The 25,643-nt window shown below is 39.8% G+C and overlaps 1 protein-coding gene across 4 annotated transcripts in view; it reads right to left on the reverse strand.

The window, feature by feature from the left end:
* Positions 1-25,643, reverse strand: part of OPCML (opioid binding protein/cell adhesion molecule like) — a 1,085,195-nt gene that overhangs the window by 849,177 nt on the left and 210,375 nt on the right. The gene's annotated exons all lie outside the window — the stretch shown is intronic.

Here is a 25,643-nt window from a genome sequence, read left to right on the forward strand (position 1 = left end):
AAAGAAAGAAAGAAAGAAAGAAAGAAAGAAAGAAAGAAAGAAAGAAAGAAAGAAAGAAAAGAAGAGAACACTGTTGAGATGGAGAAAAGTTGCAGAGTAGAGTCACAGAAGAAAATAATGCTTACAGCAAGTTTCTTTGTGCTATCTTTGTAACCAGAGTGAACAGTGAGAGACTAAAAATTTTATTGCTCTCATCCTATGTTCTTGGGTGTAGATTGAAACTTTAAAAAGTACCAGAAAAACTAAGTGTGAAGATGACTCTTTCTCAGTCAGGTTTATGTGTAAAATTTTTCATTGATAGAGTTGATGTGCTTGAATACTGTCATTTCTAGTTTACATAGCTCTTTGAAAATTAGAGATGTTCACACAAGCACAGTGTACTAGATGGCTGAAGCCACAAATGAGGTAGGATTCTGCAGCCCACAGGTATACCACGTATAGACTCATGAACTTAACAAATACCTGTTGTGAAGTAGAGCTTATATTCACTACAATCCAACCCCATAATCAGTAAGATAACAAAAGGAAGGAAGCAGAGTACCTGAACAATAACAAGTGATATTTATGGAACTCTGTTTTTCTGGCACCTTTCCTCAGAAGAATATCAAAGACCTGACAGACCACAAAATTAACAGAATAAACTCAGCAAAAGAAAGTAGTAGACGAAGCATTTTACAAGAGGCCATGGACTGTGAACTGGTTTGATTTCCATTTTCCAGATGCATAAAAAACACCCAGAGAGCTTATGCAACTCAAGCTCCACAACTTGCACTTGGATTCCAGAACCATTTGCTTAGCTGAGGCTTTCTTGAAAGCAGAAGTGTTAAAACATGGGTTTCTCCAAGCATCTGGGCTGAGATGAGGCAAGGCAGCCTAAAATCCCTGAACCCAACAGTAGAATCAATTAAAGGCCACACATGTTGCCATGGAAAGGGAACGACAAATAAATATCCTGAAGCATACAGCTTACCACCACCTAACTCCTTCCTCGCCAAAAATACGTTTGAGGAGTTTTTCCTAATCAAAATGAATCCCAAATTATGTAATGGGAATTAATAGAAAATAGCATTCATTTATGGCAATTTGCTTTTTAGCCAAATTTCCAGAGCTCTGTGTTCTGCTTAAGGACACCTACTTGCACCAAGATACAGGCTATACACTGCCAAGCAGACACCACCTCAAGGCTCTGTGGCTCAGAGGGAGCAAGTGACCTGGCTCCCTCCCCCCTGTAGTTTTTTATGCATAGAGTAATAAGCAGAATCTGATTCCTAATTCTGTTCTTCCTTATCACAATCATTCTTTCTCCTGTTCCCATCAAAACAGAAAAGTCCTCCTTTCCTTATACATTTCTCACAAAGATGCTGTGAGCATTCAGTGAAAGCAAAGAGCACAGTGACTGTCTTAGAATAACTTAGACAAACACCCCATCAAAAAGGAGAATTACAGACCAATATCCCGAATGAATATGGATGCAAAAATTCTCACCAAAATACTAGCCAATAGGATCCAACAGTACATTAAAAGGATTATTCACCATGACCAAATGGGACTTATTCCTGGGCTGCAAGGTTGGTTCAACATCTGCAAATCAATCAATGTGATACAATACATTAATAAAAGAAAGAACAAGAACCATATGATCCTCTCAGTAGATGCAGAATAAGCATATGACAAAGTACAGCATCTTTCTTGATCAAAACTCTTCAGAATATAGTGATAGAGGGTACATACATCAGTATCAAAAAAAGCCATCTATGAAAAACCCACAGCAAATATCACTCTCAATGGGGAAACCTGAGAGCTTTCCCCCTAAGGTCAGGAACACAGCAGGGATGTCCACTATCACCACTGCTATTCACCATAGTACTAGAAGTCCTAGCCACAACAATCAGACAAATCAAATCAATCAGACAAAAGAAATCAAAGGCATCCAAATCAGCAAAGAAGTCAAACTCTCACTCTTTGCAGATGATATGATACTTTATGTGGAAAACCCAAAAGACGCCACCCCAAAATTGCTAGAACTCATACAGCAATTCAGTAAAGTGGCAGGATATAAAATCAATGCACAGAAATCAGTGGCATTCCTATACACCAACAACAAGACAGAAGACAGAGAAATTAAGGAGTCAATCCCATTTACAACTGCACCCAAAACCATAAGATACCTAGGAATAACTCTAAGCAAAGAGCAAAGAATCTGTCCTCAGAAAACTATAAAATACTCGTGAAAGAAATTGAGGAAGACACAAAGAAATGGAAAACCGTTCCATGTTCATGGATTGGAAGAACAAATATTGTGAAGATGTCAATGCCACCTAGAGCAATCTACACATTTAATGAAGTCCCTATCAAAATACCATCCACTTTTTTCAAAGAAATGGAACAAATAATCCTAAAATTTGTATGGAACCAGAAAAGACCCCGAATAGCCAGAGGAATGTTGAGAAAGCAAAGCAAAGCCAGTGGCATTACAAGTCCGGACTTCAAGCTCTATTACAAAGCTGTCATCATCAAGACCGTATGGTACTGGCACAGAAAGAGACACATAGATCAATGGAACAGAATAGAGGGCCCAGAAATGGACCCTCAACTCTATGGTCAACTAATCTTCAACAAAGCAGGAAAGAATGTCCAATGGAACAAAGACAGTCTCTTCAACAAATAGTGTTGGGAAAATTGGACAGCCACATGCAGAAGAATGAAACTGGACCATTTCCTTATGCCACACACAAAAATAGATTCATAAATGGTTGAAAGACCTAAATGTGAGACAGGAGTCCATCAAAATTCTAAAGGAGAAGACAGGCAGCAACCTCTTTGACCTCAGTCACAGCAACTTCTTCCTAGAAACATCGTCAAAGGCAAGGGAAGCAAGGGCAAAAATGAACGATTGGGATCTCATCAAGATAAAAAGCTTTTGCACAGCAAAAGAAACAGTCCACAAAACCAAAAGACAACTGACAGAATGGGAGATATTTGCAAATGACATATCAGATGAAGGGCTAGTATCCAAAATGTATAAAGATTATCAAACTCAACACCCACAGAACAAATGATCCAATCAAGAAATGGGCAGAAGACATGAACAGACATTTTTCCAAAGAAGACATCCAAATGGCCAACAGACACATGAAAAAGTGCTCAACATTGCTCGCCATCAGGGAAATCTAAATCAAAACCTCAACAAGATACCACCTCACACCAGTCAGAATGGCTAAAATTAACAAGTCAGGAAACGACAGATGTTGGTGGGGATGAACCCTCCTACACTCTTGGTCGGAATGCAAGCTGGTGTAGCCACTCCGGAAAACAGTATGGAGGTTCCTCAAAAAGTTGAAAATAGAGCTACCATACAATCCAGCAATTGCAATACTGGGTATTTACCCCAAAGATACAAAGGTAGTGATCCAAAGTGGTACATGCACCCCGACATTTATAGCAGCAATATCTGCAATAGTCAAACTATGGAAAGAGCCACGATATCCACTGACAGATGAATGGATAAAGAAGATGTGGTATCTATACACAATGGAATATTATGCAGCCATCAGAAAGAATGAAATCTTGCCATTTGCAATGACGTGGATGGAACTGGATGGTACTATGCTGAGTGAAATAAGTCAATCAGAGAAAGACATATATCATATGATCTCACTGATATGAGGAATTCTTAATCTCAGGAAACAAACTGAGGGTTGCTGGTGTGGTGGGGGTGGGAGGGATGGGTTGGCTGGGTGATAGACATTGGGGAGGGTATGTGCTATGGTGAGTGCTGTGAATTGTGTAAGACTGTTTAATCACAGACCTGTACCTCTGAAACAATACATTATATGTTAAAAAAAAAAAAGAAGAAGATAGGAAGAAGGGAAAAATGAAGGAAGGAAATCAGAGAGGGAGACAAACCATGAGAGACTATGGACTCTGAGAAACAAACTGAGGGTTCTAGAGGGGAGGGGGATGGGGGGATGGGTTAGCCTGGTGATGGGTATTAAAGAGGGCACATTGAATGTAGCACTGGGTTTTATATGCAAACAATGAATCATGGAACACTACATCGAAAACTAATGTAATGTATGGTGATTAACATAACATAAAAAAAAAAGAACTCAAGGAAAGCTAATTATTATAGTGTTCCCCAGACTATGGGCTTCTCCTCACTCCCCTCCAAGGACTACCACAGCAACCCAAGGATGCCAAATTCAGAAAAGGATGACTGGCTCAGACGCACTTCCATTGGGTGTCGAAATAGGCAAAGCCTGTGGGAGATAGAAGAGCCTTCCCCCTGGCTAGTAGGCAGAGGGGGAACTCACATAGATACCATGACGGTGAGTGCTGTGAATTGTGTAAGACTGATGAATCATAGACCTGTGCCTCTGAAACAAATAATATATTACATGTTAAGAAAAAAAAAGATAGTAAGAAGGAAAAAATGAAGGGGGAGAAATCGGAGGGGGAGACCAAGCATGAGAGACTATGGACTCCGAGAAACAAACTGATGGTGTTAGAGGGGAGGGGGGTGGGGGGGTTAGCCCTGTGATGGGTATTAAGGAGGGCACGTACTGCATGGGGCACTGGGTGTTATATGCAAACAATGAATCGTGGATCACTACATCAAAAACTAATGATGTAATGTATGGTGACTAACATAACATAATAAAATAAAATAAAATAAATATATTAACAAAAAAGAAATACCATGACGTATAGGAGGTCTGACTACAAGAATCATTTAAGTGCTCTGCACATGGATATGTAGTTACATTTAATTAAATCAATAGTTTTAAGTGATTGTCTATTACAGCCGTGCTTATCATTTTCCCTAATGCCTCCTCTAAGGCCAAATTTCACTGCTCTCCACACTCGGATTTCCAGATGTATATGTTCACCTCGTGGTCCCCCTCTGCTCCACATAAGTGCATAGGTGGCTGACTCCCGTATTCTCTGAATGACCGCACCCACGCATGTCCACAGGGCATCCTGGGGACTCTTACTGCAAGCATTCTCTTCAGAGTGGCAATCTTTTTCTGTTCATCATAAGCAGTTCATCTTAGAATTACAAGAGTGGGAGCCAAGATCAATGGCAACCTGATTTATGGCAGCTCTTACCAACAGCTTGTGGAAATTAGAAATAAATATGGGGTCAAATGACTCACCAGTAATTTGACATTGGTAAATCTGGCTTATTTAAAAGTCTTAAATAATAAGGACCTTCAGATCTTTGTTTCAACTGAAAGAGTATCAGTGCATTGCCTCAAGAGACTTTTAGAGCTGAAAAGGTGCTTTAAAGTGTATCACCATTAGTAGTATTTCTCCACTTTCTTAAATACTGCAACATAACTGAATTGGCAACACAATAGTATAGCTGTTCACAGCCTTCACTGGCATATAGCCGTGGAGCGAGCCAGAGGCGGACTATTCTTGGTGCTAAAATCATGCCTCTGTGTTTATTTGCAGACTGTACTGCAAGTCAATAAAACGGGTATCTGTATGTCTGAGTATACTAGGAAAGCTATGAATATCACAATGAAGTAATTCAGAAGTTTCATAATCTAAATAGAAGCAATGCAAAATACCAAAAACAATGACAATTGCATAACTGTACATAATTATTTTAAGAAAATGATGATGATGCTTAAGTCTGAATGACGATTTGATTCAGTTAGTTCAAAGTTGACTTTGACTTCAATTTACAAGGGACAATTTCTTGTTGTAGAGTTGCTAAGAAATATGTTTTGAACATACGGAACTGTTTACCAGAAGCAGTAGTATATGTATATATGTGAACTGTAGGCTCCATCTTCTGTGAAAGTTGTAAGTGATTTTATTAACACACAATGGCAAAAATGCAAATGTTACATAACTGTAGAGAAAATCTGATATTATGAATGGGGTAACAGGAACTAAGGGGGTGACCTGGTCCATCTTACCTCTTAGCAGTTCAGTTAACTGAGAAAGAGATAAAAGGGAAGGACATTCTACAACTGGATGCTTGCACGTTATTTGCCTGACATTGGGATTGCTCCTCATGGCTAGCATAAATTTTTCATGCCACAATTTCATTCCATTTCTTCTGGCTTTATCCTTAATAGGGACACATACAACTGGCTACATAATAGGCTGTCCTATAATGCAAAATTGTCTGATCAACTTTGGGGCAGTATCTTTGTGGTCAGGGGATAACCCTGCATCACCCATATAGTGGACACATTGGGGAATCTTTAAGAACACTTGACAGCTTGGGAATGATACAAACTTGAAGCTGGGGGCAGTTGGTCATGGTCACCTAGTGGCCACAGCTCTGCTGCCCCCTATCTCATGCCACCGTCCTTCACCTCCTCCATCTTTCAGATTCACAGGCACAGCATCTCACAGCATTTATAAGTCCATTTTGCAAGTAAAGATACATGAGTATCAGAGGCAGTGAAGTAGGATGAGCAGAGGTAGTTAAGACTAGGGGAATGAGTAATATCCTAAAAGCAAAGAGAAGGAAGGGGTGTGAGAGGCCATAAATTCAATTTCTAGGGTTTCAGATAGGAAGAATTTGAGAGTCAAGGAGATGTGATGGCATTATTGAGATTACACAGCTAGTCAGGGATACAGAATGAAACTTCCGATTTTTATTTCTCTATCCTTTCCGCTACATTATATTGCAAAGCCTCTTTCCAAACTGTGTGCATGTATATAATACATACATAAAAGGTCGCCAGAGAGAAGACTGAAATGGATAGTTTGTTTTAGGTGATCCCTTTGCTCTTTCTGGAGCATTTCTTTTGGCTGCTCACATGCCTAGGGTGAATGCTTTGATTTCTTCCCTGATTCATGTCAAATGTCACCTTCTCTGACCCTCCATCTCAACCCCTTCTGAGGGAAAGAGCATGGTGTCAGGGCAATAGCAACAAGTTTGGTTTCAGGCATGGTTAGCAAGTGGCAAACTGGGATTGAACTCGGGTCTGTTTTGCTCCAAGTACCTGCACCATTAACTGTGCTACATTCAGAGTGACCAAGAGAGCTGAAGGAGATGACCTTTCTAACATACTGGGTCCACCATCTTCTTTCTCTCTTCTCTCATTTCCAAGCTCCCTTTTCTATTTAATCTCCCAGGAAAACTATCATGGACTTACTGCTCTCAGAGCATTTTTATTAATCAAAAGATTTGATAATTTTTTTTTCAGTCAGTGAACATATAGGGAGTTTTGAATCAGGTTCAGTACAAGGAGCTAAAGAACTAATAACCAAATGATGAGATAAGAGCCATATTGGGAAGGGCTTTATATGCAATACCAAAACCTTGAGCCTTTTTCTTATGGGCTAAAGGGAGATATTGGAAAATTTTAAGCAGTAGAGTAAGTTAATCTGATTTTTATTTTAGCTGAATCAATCTGACTGCCATGTGAAGAATGGAACAGAGATGGAAAAAACTCACTAGGAATTCCAGTTCCAGTGGGCTAGCCACAGAGAAAGGAGGAAAGCTTAATTTAGGCAGTAAGCTATTGTAAGAATAAAAACAAAAGAACCAAAACCAAACATTGTACTCTAGTTAATATTTTTTTCTCATAGGGGCATGGATTAGCAATTCTGAAACAATTTTATTTGCATACTAGGGTTAAACAAATAAGCCAATATATTGTAGATAATGAGAGCCAGGTTTCTCACTATTGGAGGAAGAAATTTCAAATAAGGAAAGAGACCAAGATAAACCCTGTGGTGCTCATTAGCGTTAGAGGTATCAATGTGGAGTCAGGGGATTTAAACATATCTACAGATACATAGAGAGGCAGATGGGGGAGGGATCTTTGCTTATGCATGAGTTAGTATACATTCCTATATTCCCCAGCTCCGTCCACTGAGACAGACTCCATGCAGTCACCCCACAGCAGCAATGAGCACACCCAATGCTGAGACCTTGGTTTCTAAATACCATTGTCCAGTAAAAAGTAACTAGGGCTCCTTAGAGAACTGGTAGATTCCAGGGAGAGGGAAGAGAAAATACAAGATGAAGCTGTAGTATTTTCTGGTGCCAGAAAGTAAGAAAGTACTTAAAAGGAGAGAAAGGAATGTGTCCATAGTGAAAAGTTACAGCAGCCAACTTGATAGTGCTCCCAATGACTAAAGTTGGAACAACTTGAGAAACAAAATAAATAACAAAGATTAAAATAAATAGCCATGAGTCTCTATTGATATAAATAACTAACTGAATATATACATAAATGGGGGAGGAGACCACTCTTTCTTGCATAAGGATTCCAATTAACAAATGTAGAAAGTAAATGAGAGAAACAGAAAATCAACATGAAAAGCCTACAGTAATAATTGCTTCCACAAGAACCACCATTCAATGCTAAAATTAATGGGCAAAAGTTTAAGCAGAAACAGGAGATATTTCTCCCCCCAAATATTTACAAAGAGAACAAAGCAACTTTACACTGGAGGTTTCTGGCCGATACTACTTTAACACCCCCAGGGATAACATCCCTAATGAGTGATGTTATATCAACATCATGTACCTACTGATATTGTGGACCATGAGCAGCACAGAACTGCTGTGGCATCTTTCCCAGTAATTCACAACCTCATACTAATCATGAGAAAATATCAGTAAAGCCTAATTTGTGGGATATTGCACAAAGTCATGAACAGTGCTCTTTGAAAATGTTGATGTTTCATTAGGAAAGACTAAGAAACTGTCACAGGTTGGAGGAGATTAAGAAGATATGATAACTAAATGCAACATAGGATCCTGGATTGAATCTTGAAACAGGAAAATGACGTTAGCGGGGAAGCTGGTGAAATCTGAATATGTTCTGTATATTAGTTAATAGAATTGTACCAAGGTTAATTTCTGTTTGACAATTACCCCATGATTATGCAGAATGTTCACATAAGGTGAAACTAGGTAAAGGGTATTTGGGACCCTGCATACTACTTTTGTAACTTTTCTGCTTGTCTAACTTTATTTCAAAAAGAAAAATTAAGTAAAGCTATAGACAATGGAAATGGAGATCAATAGAAAGGTAGCAGAATCTACAGGATCATTAATCAATGAGATGTAGAGTATCAGAGATAAGGGTGGTCACTCCATGGGGAAGGGAGGTAATAGTGCAAGCGTGGAAGGTCAATGAGGGTTTCATTTTAGGACATGATGCGTTTGAGGTACTTCTGGAACATCCAGATGGACACACGATTTAGGCAGTTTGATGAATGTGTCTAGAGTCCAAGAGAGAGGGATGAATCGGAAATATAAATTGTGAAAAAGTCAGCGTCTAGAAGTTGTCTAGAGTCATGAAAATGGATGGAATCATAGAAAAAGAACATGAATGGTGAAGAGAAAGGAGTCTCAAGGATGAAACTGAAATTTAACTCTTGTTCACATTAACTTTGTTTTACAAACTTTTGTGGAACTGAGGATATAGCTTATTCATATCTGTGTTCTGCCACTTTAGTATTGCATCTGGCAAGTAATGTGTGCCCACAACCATGTATTTAACATTTGTTTGTATACATGTGTGGAGGAAGAAATAAATCCATCTTCTTGGACACCTGGATCACATATATGTTTAAATCTGTCTTTAAACATATTTCATTCTATGAATTCATCATCCCTGCATCCTGGATTTTATTTAAAAGGAATCACAGACCTGTACATCTGAAACAAATAGTACATTATATGTCAAAAAAAAAAAAAAGAAGAAGAAGATAGTAGGAAGGGAAAAATGAAAGGGGGGAAATCGGAGGGGGAGATGAACCATGAAAGACTATGGACTCTGAGAAACAAACTGAGGGTTTTAGAGGAGAGGGGTGTGAGGGGATGGGTTAGCCCAGTGATGGGTATTAAGGAGGGCACATATTGCATGGAGCACTGGGTGTTATATGCAAACAATGAATCATAGAACACTAAATCAAAAACTAATGATGTAACATAACATAATAAAATAAAATTTAAAAAAAGGCATTTTCCCTGAGTTTAAAAAAATCTAGGTAACTGATAGAACTGATACCTCAAAGCAAATTATACTTTAAAAATATAATATCAGATTATATGTCACCTATTTATTCCCTTCACCACTTCTAAGAGAATGGTAAAATAATCAATAAGCAGTCTTAAAATTAAAAAAAAAAAGTAGGAAATTATTTGCCTGGGGACCCACACTCTGTCAATGGGTCTTGTCTATAACAGAAGAGCTGACTTCATTCATACTGTTCTTGCTGAATGTCCAAGAGTCATTCTTCCCAAAGAGATTGTTTCTAGCCAGGATCCAGGTGAATGAGTCAAGCCATGTCAGATGAGAATCTTCAACCTAAACTCCTGGCTCAGACAGCAAACAGAAAACCTCACTTCATGCAGGAGTCCTCTCTGCATGGAGACACCACCTAGAGTTCCCCAGTTATACTCTGACATAACTCTGCATGCTATGCAAATATCCTGCAAATGTGGTTTGTTTTGTTCTGGAAAACAGTGAAATATAATGATATTTAAAAAGACAAGTGGCTGCTGAAATCCCCATAACACCACTCTATTTGGGAAAATAGAGCTTACCTGAATATTTTAGGCTTAAGAATTGCTGACCAGATGGCAGGCAGCAATATAAAAGGTATTATAAAGCTCCAACTCCTTCTGTGTGTCATTTAGGAGGATATCATGCTCAGAATCCTGTTCTGTCACTGTTGGATTAGTTATCCAACCCCCCTTTCCTGTTTTATTTTCTCATGCTAACACTTCAAGAAAAAAAAGTCATTTTAAAGTATTGCTGTGAATTATTAATTTATAATCTTTGCACTTCCTGGCATTTCCCTTGAAGCACTTCTGGGGGCAGACATTGAAAAGGAAGGGTGGTTAACTGGGAGGGGGAAAGACAAAAAACTAGAAGAAAGGATATAGGACATGGTTTGGTTTTTCCTGTTATATAATATGCTGCTTTTCTTTCAGTTTGTTGGAAGCACGGAGAACTTGGCCCAGACATGTAGAGATTTTAAGCAAGAACACTGCATCATCAGTGGTGAAGTCTTAGGATTCTAAAAGCAAAAGGCTCACCTGGTGTTTAAATGGAAGCTCAGGGACAGTGGGATGGGGTGTTTGGGCCAAACCCAGCTATATGAGATGAAATAAGCTCTAAGTAGGAAGACAGGGCATGGTGTTAAAAAACAGAAACAAACCCACTATGATTCAGAAGTGTCCAGAAAGAGAAATTTCATGGAGCTTAGGAGGCTAAGATGAGATTTGCAGTATGGTCTGGCAGCAGATAGGAGGGTCCACACCATGGGACTGGAGTCCTGTGTCTGGAAGCAAGTTAAAGCACAAGCCAAGTCCTAGAGCAACTGAGGCATAAGAGAAGTGATGGGGGAGGCAGCAAGAAGGCCTCCCAGGAAGGTGGTGACAGACAAGGGAGACAATTACAGCTGGACAGTGTGAGAGAAGCATCTCAGTGCTTCTCCACCGAGAGCTGGTCAAAAGTTAGAACAGAAGTGACACCGAAGTAGACTTGATGCTGAGACACGTTATGCACTGCAGTGGGGAGTTAATGAACCCACTGCAGAATACCAGACCTGGCAAAGGGACCTCTGTTGAGGGTGGTAAGGACAGAAAGTTCAGGATTATGTTACGTAACGTTATGTTATGATGTATCATATATATATATGATACATATGTATATATGATATTATATATATATATTTATATATATAAAATTAGATTATAGGAGAGATATATCTTAAAGAAAGAAGCCAGTTGGAGACTAAATGACTTCCTATGTGAAGTAGACATTGAGAATGCATTTATATCCAAGTTCTTTCAAAAATAGTTTATGGCAAATGTGTTCAAGTAATACATCTATATAGCTCATAAGCACATCTAATTAACCAAGAGAAGAAAATACTCCCCCTCAAAGTATGCCCACCACTACCACCACCACCACGAATGACATTAACAACAAAACACCTCATTGAAAGGCTCTTGTTTTGTGCAGTCTCTCATCTCTCTCCTCTCCCTCATTTCGCCCAATCTGCATGTACTCAGCAGCTGTATCTGAGCAGAGAGAATGGAATAACAGAAGATGAGCTAAAGCCCTGAATAGGCTGTTTAGATTAGTTCCGAGGCATGGGTAACTGTCTTACTCTTCCTTTTTCCCCTGGCCTGTGTAAACACAGATTTAAATGATTGATCAAAGATAGGATAGTCACATAATGATCAAAAGGAAATTGGGGGAACCTCAAAGAAATCATATGATCTCAGGTTTGGAGGAAAATAAAGCATTTCAAATGCCAGCCCAGGCTTTCCTCTCCCATCTCCAATCTGCAAGGGGGTCACTCCTTGCTTAGGTAGAGAATAAACAGAATTAAAACAAACACACTTCAAGTTTGGTTCTTTGCATTGCTCTACCACATGATAAAAAGTCACTTAGCTTTTTCAACCCTCAGTTTTTCATCAACAAAGTCAGAAAACACCAATCATCTCCCAGGTTTATGTTGGATGTAAAAAAAATAAAATGTGTACTAAAACTCTTTCCTAATGCCTTATACACAATCAGTGACTCAATGAAAAGTCTGAGGGTAACATAAATGAATGAATGGACACAAGGCTGAGTCGCTGAGTAATTTTTGTACATGAACAGTGTAAGCCTGAATTACCATTTACCTTTATAGTATGTATCATTATCTGACATTACGTGATATATTTCTTTATTTATATACTATCTACCTCCCCTTTGACAATATAAATATCTCATGGTCAGCAAATTCGTCTTATTCACCACTACATCCCCAGTGACCAGAACAAAGCTTGGCATTTAGTAGACATTCAGTAAATATGTGTTGAATGAAAGAATGTGGCAGATAAGTTTGAGACCTAAATTTCGTCTGGTCCCAGGAATTCAGCTAGATAGGGATCAAACCATTCTGAACACCTACAAAGTCAACAGGAGACTGAAGAAAAGAATAGCAGCAACTCTCTGAACAGAAAAGCAACCACTTCTGGAAGGTAGGACTTGCGGAGAAGTGAATCCAAGGTGATATTTGGGAGAATAGACGGCGGGGGAGGAGGCCTCCGTGGGCTGCTTCTGGCAAGTGATGGAGCCCCGGAGCACAAAATCAGAATTTTAGAAGTTGGCTGCACTGAGGGATGTCGCTCCAGTGGCTAAGCAGGGGGTAGAACCCTCGTGGGAGAGTGTGGTCTCAGGACCCTCGGGGTCACAGAAAGACCAGGGGTGCCTGAGTGTGGCAGAGCTCCCAGGTATTGGAGCGGGGAAGCCAGCTACAGAGACAGAGCCGAGGCGCGGGCTCTCAGCTCGGGGTTGCCATAAACTGTGATCTGCAGCACAGTCAGTCCACTGCTCCTCCAGCAGGGACCCAACAAGCGGCAGATCCGGGGAGACTCCCCTTCCTCCCCCAGGAGGAGCGGCACGGGAGTGCACCACAGGGATCTGCTGGGTTTGAAGACTCTACACGGGGTCGGGTGCCAGAGATAGAAACGCTCGGTCACAGGCCGGGTGAGCACGGAGTGCAGCTGGAGACCAGGGAGATGGGAGTGACTGACTGCTTTTCTCTGGGGACGCACTGAGGAGTGGGGCTCTGAGTTCTCGGCTTCTCCGGGGTGGAGATTGGGAGGCCCCATTTGCACTCTCAGCCTCCACAGCTGAACAGAAAGCTTGCAGGGAACAAATCTGAGAGCAAACCTGAGCAGATGACTTAGCCCAGACCGACAAGGGCGGGGCAATTTCGCCTCCAGCAAAGACATTTGGGAACCACGGCAACAGGCCCCTCCCCCAGAAGATCAGCAAGAACAGCCAACCAAGACCAAGTTTACTGAACAATAAGAACGGCAGAAATCCAGCGCTAGGGGAATACTGCACATAGAATTCATGGCTTTTTTCCCATGATTCTTTAGTCTTTCAAACTTAATTTTTTAATTTTCTTTTTTTTCTTTTTAAAATTTTTCTTTTTCCCCTTTTCAGCCAACATCTTTTCAATCCCTTTTTAAAAAATCTTTTTTATTTTTCATTTTTAGAGTCATATTCTATCCCTTCATAGTAGTTAACCTTATTTTTGGTACATATATAAGTTGTTCTTGCTTTAAGATTTTGATATACAATTTCTTCTAACAGATCAAAATATACTCTAAATCTCTAGTGTATGGCTTTGATCTACTCTCCTGCCTTATTACATTCTCTCCCTTTTTTTTTAATCCTCTTCTTTCTTTTTTCAACCAACTTCTTATCTTATCAATTCCTTTTATAAAATCTTTTATAATTTTCATCTTTACAGTCATATTCCATCCCTTCATCATATTTTTTTTCCTTCATCATATTTACCCTTATTTCTGTACATGTGTAAGTTTCTCTTTTTAAAATTTTGGGAGGCACTGTCTTCTAACAGACCAAAATAGGCCCAAAATCTAGCGTGTGGCACTGATCTATGCACCAATCTGATCATATTTGATCATATTTTTTTTATCCTTTTCTTTTTTTCTTTTTTCTTTCTTTCTCTTTCTTTTCCCCTGGTTTCAGGTGTCTTCTGATTGGTTTAGTGTATATTTTTCTGGGGTCGTTGTTACCCTGTTAGCATTTTGTTCTCTAATTCATCTATTCTCCTCTGGACAAAATGACAAGATGGAAAAAAATCACCTTAAACAAAAAGAACAAGAGGCAGTACCTACTGCCAGGTACCTAATCAATATGGACATTAGTAAGATGTCAGAACTAGAGTTCAGAATGACGATTATAAAGATACTAGCTGGGGTGAAAAAAACATGGAAGATATTAGGGAAACCCTTTCTGGAGAAATAAAAGAACTAAAATCTAACCAAGTTGAAATAAAAAAGGCTATTAATGACGTACAATAAAAAATGGAGGCTCTAACTGCGAGAATAAATGAGGCAGAAGAGAGAATTAGTGATATAGAAGACCAAATGATGGAAAATAAAGAAGCTGAGAAAAAGAGAGATAAACAACTACTGGATCACAAGGGCAGAATTCGAGAGATAAGTGATACCATAAGATGAAAAAATATTAGAATAATTGGGATGCCAGAAGAAGAAGAAAGAGAGAGAGGGGAAGAAGGTATATTGGTGCAAATTATAGGAGAGAACTTCCCTAATTTGGAGAAGGAAACAGGCATCAAAATTCAGGAGGCACAGAGAACCCCTCTCAAAATCAATAAAAAAGGGTCAACACCCCAACATCTAATACTAAAACTTACGAGTCTCAGAGACAAAGAGAAAATCCTGAAAGCAGCTTGGGAGAAGAAATCTGTAACCTACAATGGTAGGAACATTAGATTTGCAACAGACCTATCCACAGAGACCTGGAAGGCTAGAAAGGACTGGCATGATGGATTCAGAATGCTAAATGAGAAAAATACGCAGCCAAGAATATTATATCCAGCTAGGTTGTCACTGAAAAGAGAAGGAGAGATAAAAATCTTCCAGGACAAACAAAAACTAAAGGAATTTTCAAACATGAAACCAACCCTACAAGAAATATTGAAAGGGGTCCTCTAAGCAAAGAGAGAGCCTAAAAGTAACATAGACCAGAAAAGAACAGACAATATACAGTAACAGTCACCTTACAGGCAATACAATGGCACTAAATTCATATCTTTCAATAGTTACCCTGGATGTAAATGGGCTAAATACCCCAATCAAAAGACACAGGGTATCAGATTGGATAAAAAAAAAAAAAAGACCCATCAATATGTTGTCTGCAAGAGACTCATTGTAGACCCAAAGACACCTCCAGATTGAAAGTGAGTGGGTAGAAAACCATTTACCATGCTGATGGACACCAAAAGGAACCTGGGGTGGCAATCCTTATATCAAACAAATTAGATTTTAAACCAAAGACTATAATAAGAGATGAGGAAGGACACTATATCATACGTAAAGGGTCTATCCAACAAGAAGATTTAACAATTGTAAATATCTATGCCCCTAACATGGGAGCAGCCAGTTATATAAGCCAATTAATAATGAAAGCAAAGAAACATATTGACAACAATACAATAATAGTGGGGGACTTTAACATGCCCCTCACTGAAATGGACAGATCATCTAAGCAAAAGATCAACAAGGAAATAAAGACTTTAAATGACACACTGGACCAAATGGACTTCACAGACATGTTCAGAACATTTCATCCCAAAGCAATGGAATACACATTCTTCTCTCGTGCTCATGGAACATTCTCTAGAATAGATCACATCCTAGGTCACAAATCAGGTCTCAACCAGTACCAAAAGATTGGGATTATTCCCTGCATATTTTCAGACCACAATGCTTTGAAACTAGAACTCAATCACAAGAGGAAAGTCGGAAAGAACTCAAATACATGGAAGCTAAAGAGCATCCTACTAAAGAATGAATGGGTCAACCAGGAAATTAAAGAAGAATTAAAAAATTCATGGAAACCAATGAAAATGAAAACACAACTGTTCAAAATCTTTGGGACGCAGCAAAGGCGTCCTAAGAGGAAAGTATATAGCAGTATAAGACTTTCTCAAGAAACAAGAAAGGTCTCAAATACACAACCTAAACCTACACCTGAAGGAGCTGGAGAAAGAACAGCAAATAAAGCCTAAACCCAACAGGAGAAGAGAAATAATAAAGATCAGAGCAGAAATCAATGAAATAGAAACCAAAAGAACAGTAGAACAAATCAACAAAACCAGGAGCTGGTTCTTTGATAGAATTCATAAGAATGATAACCCCCTGGCCAAACTTATCAAAAAGAAGAGAGAAATGACCCAAATAAAATCATGAATGAAAGAGGAGAGATCACAACCAATACCAAAGAAATACAAACAATTATAAGAACATATTATGAGCAACTCTATGCCAGCAAATAGGATATTCTGGAAGAAATGGGTGCATTTCTAGAGATGTATCAACTACCAAAACTGAACCAGGAAGAAATAGAAAACCAGAACAGACCTATAACCACTAAGGAAATTGAAGTGGTCATCAAAAATCTCCCAACAAACAAGAGCCCATGGCCAGATGGCTTCCAGGGGAATTCTACCAAACATTTAAAGAAGAATTAACACCAATTTTTCTGAAACTATTCCAGAAAATAGAAATGGCAGGAAAACTTCCAAACTCGTTTTATGAGGCCACCATTACCTTGATCCCCAAACCAGAAAGAGACTCCATCAAAAAGGAGAATTATACACCAATATTCCTGATGAATATGGATGCAAAAATTCTCACCAAAATATCAGCCAATAGTATCCAACAGTACATTAAAAGGATTATTCACCATGACCAAATGGGACTTATTCCTGGGCTGCAAGGTGGTTCAACATCCACAAATCAATCAATGTGATACAATACATTGATAAAAGAAAGAACAAGAATCATAGGATCCTCTCAATAGATAGAGGGTACATACCTCAATATCATAAAAGCCATCTATGAAACATCCACAGTGAATATCATTCTCAATGGGGAAAAGCTGAGAGCTTTCCCCCTAAGGTCAGGAACATGGCAAGGATGTCTGCTATCACCACTGCTATTCACCATAGTACTAGAAGTCCTAGCCACAGCAATCAGACAACAAAAAGAAATCAAAGGCATCCAAATAGGCAAAGAAGTCAAACTCTCACTCTTTGCAGATATGATACTTTATGTGGAAAACCCAAAAGACTCCACCCCAAAACTGCTAGAACTCATACAGCAATTCAGTAAAGTGGCAGGATATAAAATCAATGCACAGAAATCAGTGGCATTCCTACACACCAACAACAAGACAGAAGACAGAAAAATTAAGGAGTCAATCCCATTTACAACTGCACCCAAAACCATAAGATACCTAGGAATAACTCTAAGCAAAGAGTCAAAGAATCTGTCCTCAGAAAACTACAAAATACTCATGAAAGAAATTGAGGAAGACACAAAGAAATGGAAAATCGTTCCATGCTCATGGATTGGAAGAACAAATATTGTGAAGATGTCAATACCTAGAGCAATCTACACATTTAATGAAGTCCCTATCAAAATACCATCCACTTTTTTCAAAGAAATGGAACAAATAATCCTAAAATTTGTATGGAACCAGAAAAGACCCCGAATAGCCAGAGGAATGTTGAGAAAGCAAAGCAAAGCCAGTGGCATTACAAGTCCGGACTTCAAGCTCTATTACAAAGCTGTCATCATCAAGACCGTATGGTACTGGCACAGAAAGAGACACATAGATCAATGGAACAGAATAGAGGGCCCAGAAATGGACCCTCAACTCTATGGTCAACTAATCTTCAACAAAGCAGGAAAGAATGTCCAATGGAACAAAGACAGTCTCTTCAACAAATAGTGTTGGGAAAATTGGACAGCCACATGCAGAAGAATGAAACTGGGGACCATTTCCTTATGCCACACACAAAAATAGATTCATAAATGGTTGAAAGACCTAAATGTGAGACAAGAGTCCATCAAAATCCTAAAGAACACAGGCAGCAACCTCTTCGACCTCAGTCACAGCAACTTCTTCCTAGAAACATTGCCAACGCAAGGGAAGCAAGGGCAAAAATGAACTATTGGGATTTCATCAAGAAAAAGCTTTTGCACAACAAAAGAAACAGTCAACAAAACCAAAAGACAACTGACAGAATGGGTGAAGATATTTGCAAATGACGTATCAGGTGAGGGGCTAGTATCTAAAATGTATAAAGAACTTATCAAACTCAACACCCAAAGAACAAATGATCCAATCAGGAAATGGGCAGAAGACATGAACAGACATTTTTCCAAAGAAGACATCCAAATGGCCAACAGACACATGAAAAAGTGCTCAACATCGCTTGGCATCTGGGAAAGCCAAATCAAAACCTCAATGAGATACCACCTTACACCAGTCAGAATGGCTAAAATTAACAAGTCAGGAAACGACAGATGTTGGTGGGGATGCGGAGAAAGGGGAGCCTTCCTATTTTGTTGATCGGAATGCAAGCTGGTGCAGCCACTCTAGAAAACAGTATGGAGGTTCCTCAAAAAGTTTAAAATAGAGTTACCATACGACCCAGAAATTACACTACCGGTATTACCCTAAAGATACAAATGTAGTGATCCGAAGTGGTACATGCACCCCGACGTTTATAGCAGCAATATCTGCAATAGCCAAACTATGGAAAGAGCCACGATATCCGCTGACAGATGAATGGATAAAGAAGATGTGGTATCTATACACAATGGAATATTATGCAGCCATCAAAAGGAATGAAATCTTGCCATTTGCAATGACGTGGATGGAACTGGAGTGTATGCTGAGTGAAATAAGTCATCAGAGAAAGACATGTATCATATGATCTCACTGATATGAGGAATTCTTAATCTCAGGAAACAAACTGAGGGTTGCTGGCGTGGTGGGGTGGGAGGGATGGGGTGGCTGGGTGATAGACATTGGGGAGGGTACGTGCTATGGTGAGTGCTGTGAATTGTGTAAGACTGTTGAATCACAGACCTGTACCTCTGAAACAATACATTATATGATAAGAAAAAGAAGAAGATAGTAGGAAGGGAAAAATGAAGTGGGAGAAATTGGAGGGGGAGACGAACCATGAGAGACGATGGACTCTGAGAAACAGACTGAAGGTTCTAGAGGTGAGGGGGGTCGGGGGATGGGTTAGCTTGGTGATGGGTATTAAAAAGGGCACGTATGGAATGGAGCACTGGGTGTTATGCACAAACAATGAATCATGGAACACTACATCAAAAACTAATGATGTGATGTATGGTGATTAGCATAACATAACATAACATAACAACATAACATAACATAATAAAAATAAAATAAAATAAAATAAAATATATAAAATAACCTATGGTAACTCTTCATAAATGAATAAATTGTAAACATGATGGAGGCAGATTTTACTTGCTACCATGTTGGTTCTTTCCCACATAGCTTTGGTAGGCACAAGAATGTCCTCTAAACATTTCCTCATCCTAATTCCCACAACCTCTGTATGTATTACTTTATATGGCAAAATGGATTTTGCAGATACAATTAAGTTAAGGACCTATATATGGGGAGATTATCCTGGCTTATCAGGTAGGGGCAATTTATTTATATGGATTCTTAGAAGTGGAGAACTTTTTCAGGCTGTGCTCAGGGAGAGATGTGAGATAGGAAGGGCCAGAGAGATGCTATAATGCTGGCTTTGAAGATGGAGGAAGGGGACCATGAGCCAGGGATCGTAAGTGGCCTCAAGACGCGGGAAAAAACAAGAAAATGGATTCTCTTCCAGATCCCCAGAAAGGGAGGCAGCCCTGCCCATACCCTGATTTCAGCCAAGTGAGACCTAAGTCAGATTCCTCATGTACAAAACTGTAAAATAACAAATTTGTGTTGTTTCAAGCCAGTACTTTGGTGATACTTTGTTATAGCAGTGATAGAAAACTAATGTCAGTTTGAGGAAGCCCATTGCTTTTTTGCTACCAGAATAGGATTTTAGACATCATGAAAAAGTTTCGCTCACATTAGAAAAAATTATAACAACTAGATTCAATAAGCTTCCTTCTAAACAGCTCTCCCATTTAGGGACAAAATTAGACCATTTAAAACTTGGGAACAACTGTAAAAGTTGCTTTCCTCTATGTGAGCTTATGGGGAAACCTTGAAGCCTCCCCTGATTTTCATTGTTCCAGAAATGTGGGCTGGCTTCCACATACTATTCATTAAGCGGTGGGTAGCGCTGTTCTATATCTGCAGCTAAAACCTTCCTCTGCTACGGCTTTCCATGTTGCCTTTCATAATAAAGGACACGCACACAAATTTCATGTGGTATCTGCATCTTCACGAGGACATTAATTGTTACAGCCTTCCTAGTCAGGGGGCCCTAAAGGTGTGTGGGTTTTCCAGCAGCCCACTGACTCATCTGTCTCCACCACAGAGCCGTCCAGCCTGACGGCTGTCATGCGAATGCCCTGGGAGTCCTCACTCTCATGTAATGGACGTTGCTGCAGAAAATTAACATGCATCCATTCATCGCTGCAGACGGCAGACTGGGCTGTAATTTTAGCTTCTATCCCCCAAATAATGTTTGTTGTCATGCTGTAATCTTGGCAATCAGTATAACAGATGAACATATTGTTTCATGTGAAATATTTGCTAAACATGATGAGACCTTGAAAAGCACACCTCAGTGTGAATCTGTGTGCGCATGTCTGTGTGTGCATGTGTGTTTGCTTAAAGAAAGACCGTGGATACTGAGTAGTCTACAGAATTAAAAAGTGAACCAAGTAAAAACTAACTGAATAAGGTAAAATAGGGAATCTCAAAAGTTCATTAAAAATAAATTAGATGCAGGGTGCCTGGGTGGCTCAGTCAGTTAAGCGGCTCAAGTCATTATCTCAGAGTGGTGTGATCGAGCCCCATGTGAGACTCTGCTTGGCACAGAGTCCACTCCAGATTCTTTCTCCTCCTTCTCCCTTCCCCTATGCTCCTACCCCTACTCACACCTGAACGTGCATGCTCTCTCACTCTCTCTCGAATAAATAAATGAATAAAATCTTAAAAAAAATTAATCAGATGCTTGTCTCCTAAACATTTTCAGCACCATTTCATTTACATTTTTTTTAACCTTCAAAAATGAAGGTTTCAGGGGTGCCTCGGTGGCTGTCGGTTAAGCCTCTGCCTTCGGCTCAGGTCATGATCTCAGGGTCCTGGAATCCAGCTCCAGGTTGGGTTTCCCGCTCAGCAGCAGGGAGCCTGCTTCTCCCTCTCCTCCCCAATCATGCTCTCTCACTCTCTATCTCTGTCTCTCTCAAATAAGTAAATAAAAACTTAAAAAAAAAAATGAAGACTTCAAACAGGTCCGGAAAAGCTGTGCATTTACCTTTCCTCTTTTAAATATGAAAATTAGGGTGCCTGGGTAGTTCAGTTGGTTGGGCGACTGCCTTCGGCTTGGGTCATGATCCTGGAGTCCCGGGATCGAGTCCAACGTGGGGCTCCCTGCTTAGCGGCGGATTCTGCTTCTCCCTCGACCCTCCCGCCCTTATGTGCTCTCTCTCTCTCTCTCTCATTCATTCTCTCTCAAATAAATAAAAAAAAAAATCTTAAAAATAAATAAATAAATATGAAAGTTAATGCATGTGCCGTTTCTAAAGTACAATCTAATGGCAATAAAAGTCAATTGGACATATTCCTCTTGTGATATCTGGTTAACTTGTGTGCTGCTAACCTCAATTGCTTATAAAATAGATCCGACCTCTGAAAGGACTCCTCATTTTCAAAGCGGACACGCTGGCTTATATGTTGGATTGATACTTGGACAAACCCCCACCAGCACTGAAATAGGAGACGTCTCTTTCTTTCCAAAGTCAGCCCAAGGTGAAACTCACACTCCTAGTCATTGCTACAGCAGAGACTTTAGAACCGTTTCATGTCTCTCCTCTGATTCTTCTATATTATAGATAGCCCCAGCATCAATATCTTCCTCATCAATGAATTAATCAACAGGTATTTGTTGAGCTTCTACCATACAGTCGGAACAGTCTTAGTTATGGGGGAGATAGCAAGAACAAAATACTCAAGCTTTCTTGCTTTCATTTGAGCCCTCATCTAGTAGGGGATACTAATCGGCAAAGTTTATACAGTGTTCCAGTCAGCAATAAATGCTAAGTGGGAAAACTTACGCGGGGGCGGGATGGGTGAGGATAGGGGAACGTGGAGATGGGAAGTATAGGAAGAGAGGAAAAACTTGACTGTCTAGACAAGGGCATTCTAGGCAGAGGGACCAAGTGCAAGGCTTGTGAGGCAGGAGCATATTCTGCGTGCTTGGCTAGGAGCAAGAAGACAGGGAGGCTGGAGTGGAGAGAAAGAAGAGGTAAGAGATACAGTCAGAGAGGCAACAAGGGTGCTCTTACGTGTACAGAGTCAAGCCCTCAAGCATAAACAATGCATATGTTCACAGAAAGAATATAGGCATCAGCCCTTTTTATTTTGATCAAAGGATAATAGAATAGGAATTAGAAACTCTATTTTATGAATTTTACCCTTTGGTCTTAAACACTTAGCTTTTTCTTTGTGCTTATATTAATATGTGTGAGCATATAATATAGTATAACTGCATGTATATGTGTTAAAAACATGAGGATATCAGTACTAGTAGAATATTACGAGTTAAACTCTTTCTTCACCAAGCTCTATGTGAACATTTTTTCAATGTTCAATGACAACTTTTCCCAAACCCAGTTTAATTACCATATTTAATTGAATCTAAAATATCATTATTTATAAGTACACCATTGGTCTATGATCCTCTGAGAAAGAACAAAAAATAGGTCCAATTAATCAACAACATGCTACCAAAAACACACCACAATGCAGAGATTTGGGAAGTTGTATATCATAGAACAAAGGAAATATAGTACATTCGCCCCTATCCTGACCTACAAAATGCCTCAATTTTGACTTATTTTGATGTACAATTTTTGTAAACCATGTTTGTTAACCTCGAGAAGTATTTGTACTTCTTTTGCCTTGGACCTACTTGCTGAGGGACAAAAAGCTTTCATTCCAGGGCATTGTTAAATCATTAGCAGAAGTAGTCACTGCATAGTGGTAGTAGAGCTAGACAAGGCTATGGTAGTGATATTGTCTGTCACAGATTTATGGAGTGTTTACTGAGGATAGGCTGAGCTGTCTTTGCCTATTACCTCCACCTGGCCACACTCCATGTGTCAGGTAAAGACTGGATGAGAGAGGTTGGCAACAATCATCGGGGTGAGTGATGGACCTGTGCTGTCTGTCTTCTCTATTTTATATCCACTCTAGTGGCTTCCAGCAGGATATCCCAATTCTGCTTCTTAAGCTTCTCTTGTGGGTGCTGTGCGTGTGTCAATGCTAGTGTGTTAGCCTAAAATCATAAGCTCATGGTGATTCCAGAGAGGTCTCTGCCTTTTTTGTTATAATGACAATTGCTAATGTTTATTGCGTGCTCCTTGTCACGTGCAGTTATGCTTCTATCCTATGTGGTAGATAATAGTATTATCGTTATTATTATTATTTCCACTTACAGATGGGATGAGGAAACAGAAGCACAGATGGGTTAGGTTATTCATCAACAGACAGAAACCCAGAGAAACAGCCTACATATCATGGTGTTCAGCAGTTCCGATGCTTCGTACTAGCTGTTCTATGAGAATCAAACTGTTGCATAGGGAACACAGACACATCCCACCTGCTGGACCACCCTGTCTTACCTAGTGTGGTCATGAACACAATCACATTTGTGTTCCATCCCAGCCAACCACATGTGTGGCTCCATCCTATAAGCCCCAAAGCTCACAGGACTAGAGAAACAGAGCTAAATATGATGTAGATATCTGAACTTGCTTTGCTCACAGCCTCAGTGATTCCAGTGATTTAAGATGCTGAGACTCCTTTCCTTCAAACCCGATCTCTGTAACCTAGGACAGTAATTACTCTGTCCTTTTTGGTGTCTTCTCTTTAAAATTCAGGGCACATCATGTTGACAAGTCAAGACATCCCAGCAGCCGAGTCTAGTTGTGTACCCAGGTGAGATGCGCGTGAATGGAAAATCAGAGCACCATTCTCACCGGCCCTGAATCAGAATAAACTGCACACAGCACAGTTCATAGGCCCCCAGCTGATCCATACCCCTCCCTCAACAACAGCAAGAGACTTCTATCGAGGTCCCGACAGGGTGAAATTCTTTGCTCAAATTCTTTGCTCAGAACTTCTTGGAATTTGTTGCATTTAGTGGCAACCCCACTCTGATCTCCCAAAAGGGACCATTACCCATGAATTAAAACATCACTAGCAACTAGTATCACTCCAAGCCTTATTGCCTATTTCCTGGATCCTCTAATCACCTAAGCAAAAATCCAAAAACAAAACAAAACAAAAAAACAGGAAAGAAATGATTCTTGTTTTGCTTTAACCCTTGACTCTGCCACATTTTCCATTTCTTAAGTCTGAGCCTGCCTGAGCATTACCACCACCCATCTGATGAGTTTGAAATAAAAGCACACAGTAAGAAGCACAGAGATGCTGCTGTCAGAAGGGTCCTCAACCCGGGAGAGCTCAGCTGGTATGGCGAGCTGCTCCTGGAGACAGCCCCGGAGGAAGGCCTGGGACAAAAGAACCAAAAAGGACCTCTGTGCTGATAAAAATCTTCCACCAAATTTATTTAATTGAGCAATTCAGAGAAAACTGCATTTTCTGATATTTCCAAGGCATTACGCTGGTGTGGAACCATATTCTTTTACATTCAAAGCTTTCCAGGAAATGCCCTGGAAAAGTTTATTTTGAGTCGGCTTTGTCCTTGACACTTGAATGAATGTCAGTGGCGAGGTGGCTTCTGTTCTTGTCACAGGGCAAATGGAAGGGACGCATTCCTCACCAAACCAGTTTCCCACGTCATTTGATTATTTTCTTGTCCTTAACACTATATACGTTTTATGCCCTCCTAATGTGTACTGAAACTCACTGAATGACACACTTCATTTGTATAACTTGACCAATCATGTGGTTAATTTACTCAATAGAGACAATCTACTTGAAAAGAGAATTTGGACTATTTCCTTTATTATCTCCTCCCCCCACCCCACTCCTCCTCCTCACTGCTCTTCCTGCTCTTCCTTCCTTCCTTCCTTTCTTTTTCTTTCTTTCTTTCTTTCTTTCTTTCTTTCTTTCTTT

Source organism: Callorhinus ursinus, unplaced genomic scaffold, assembly GCF_003265705.2.
Source record: "Callorhinus ursinus isolate GAN/ISIS: 27379988/994484 unplaced genomic scaffold, GSC_fseal_2.0 scaffold19, whole genome shotgun sequence".
Classification (NCBI taxonomy): Eukaryota; Metazoa; Chordata; class Mammalia; order Carnivora; family Otariidae; genus Callorhinus; species Callorhinus ursinus.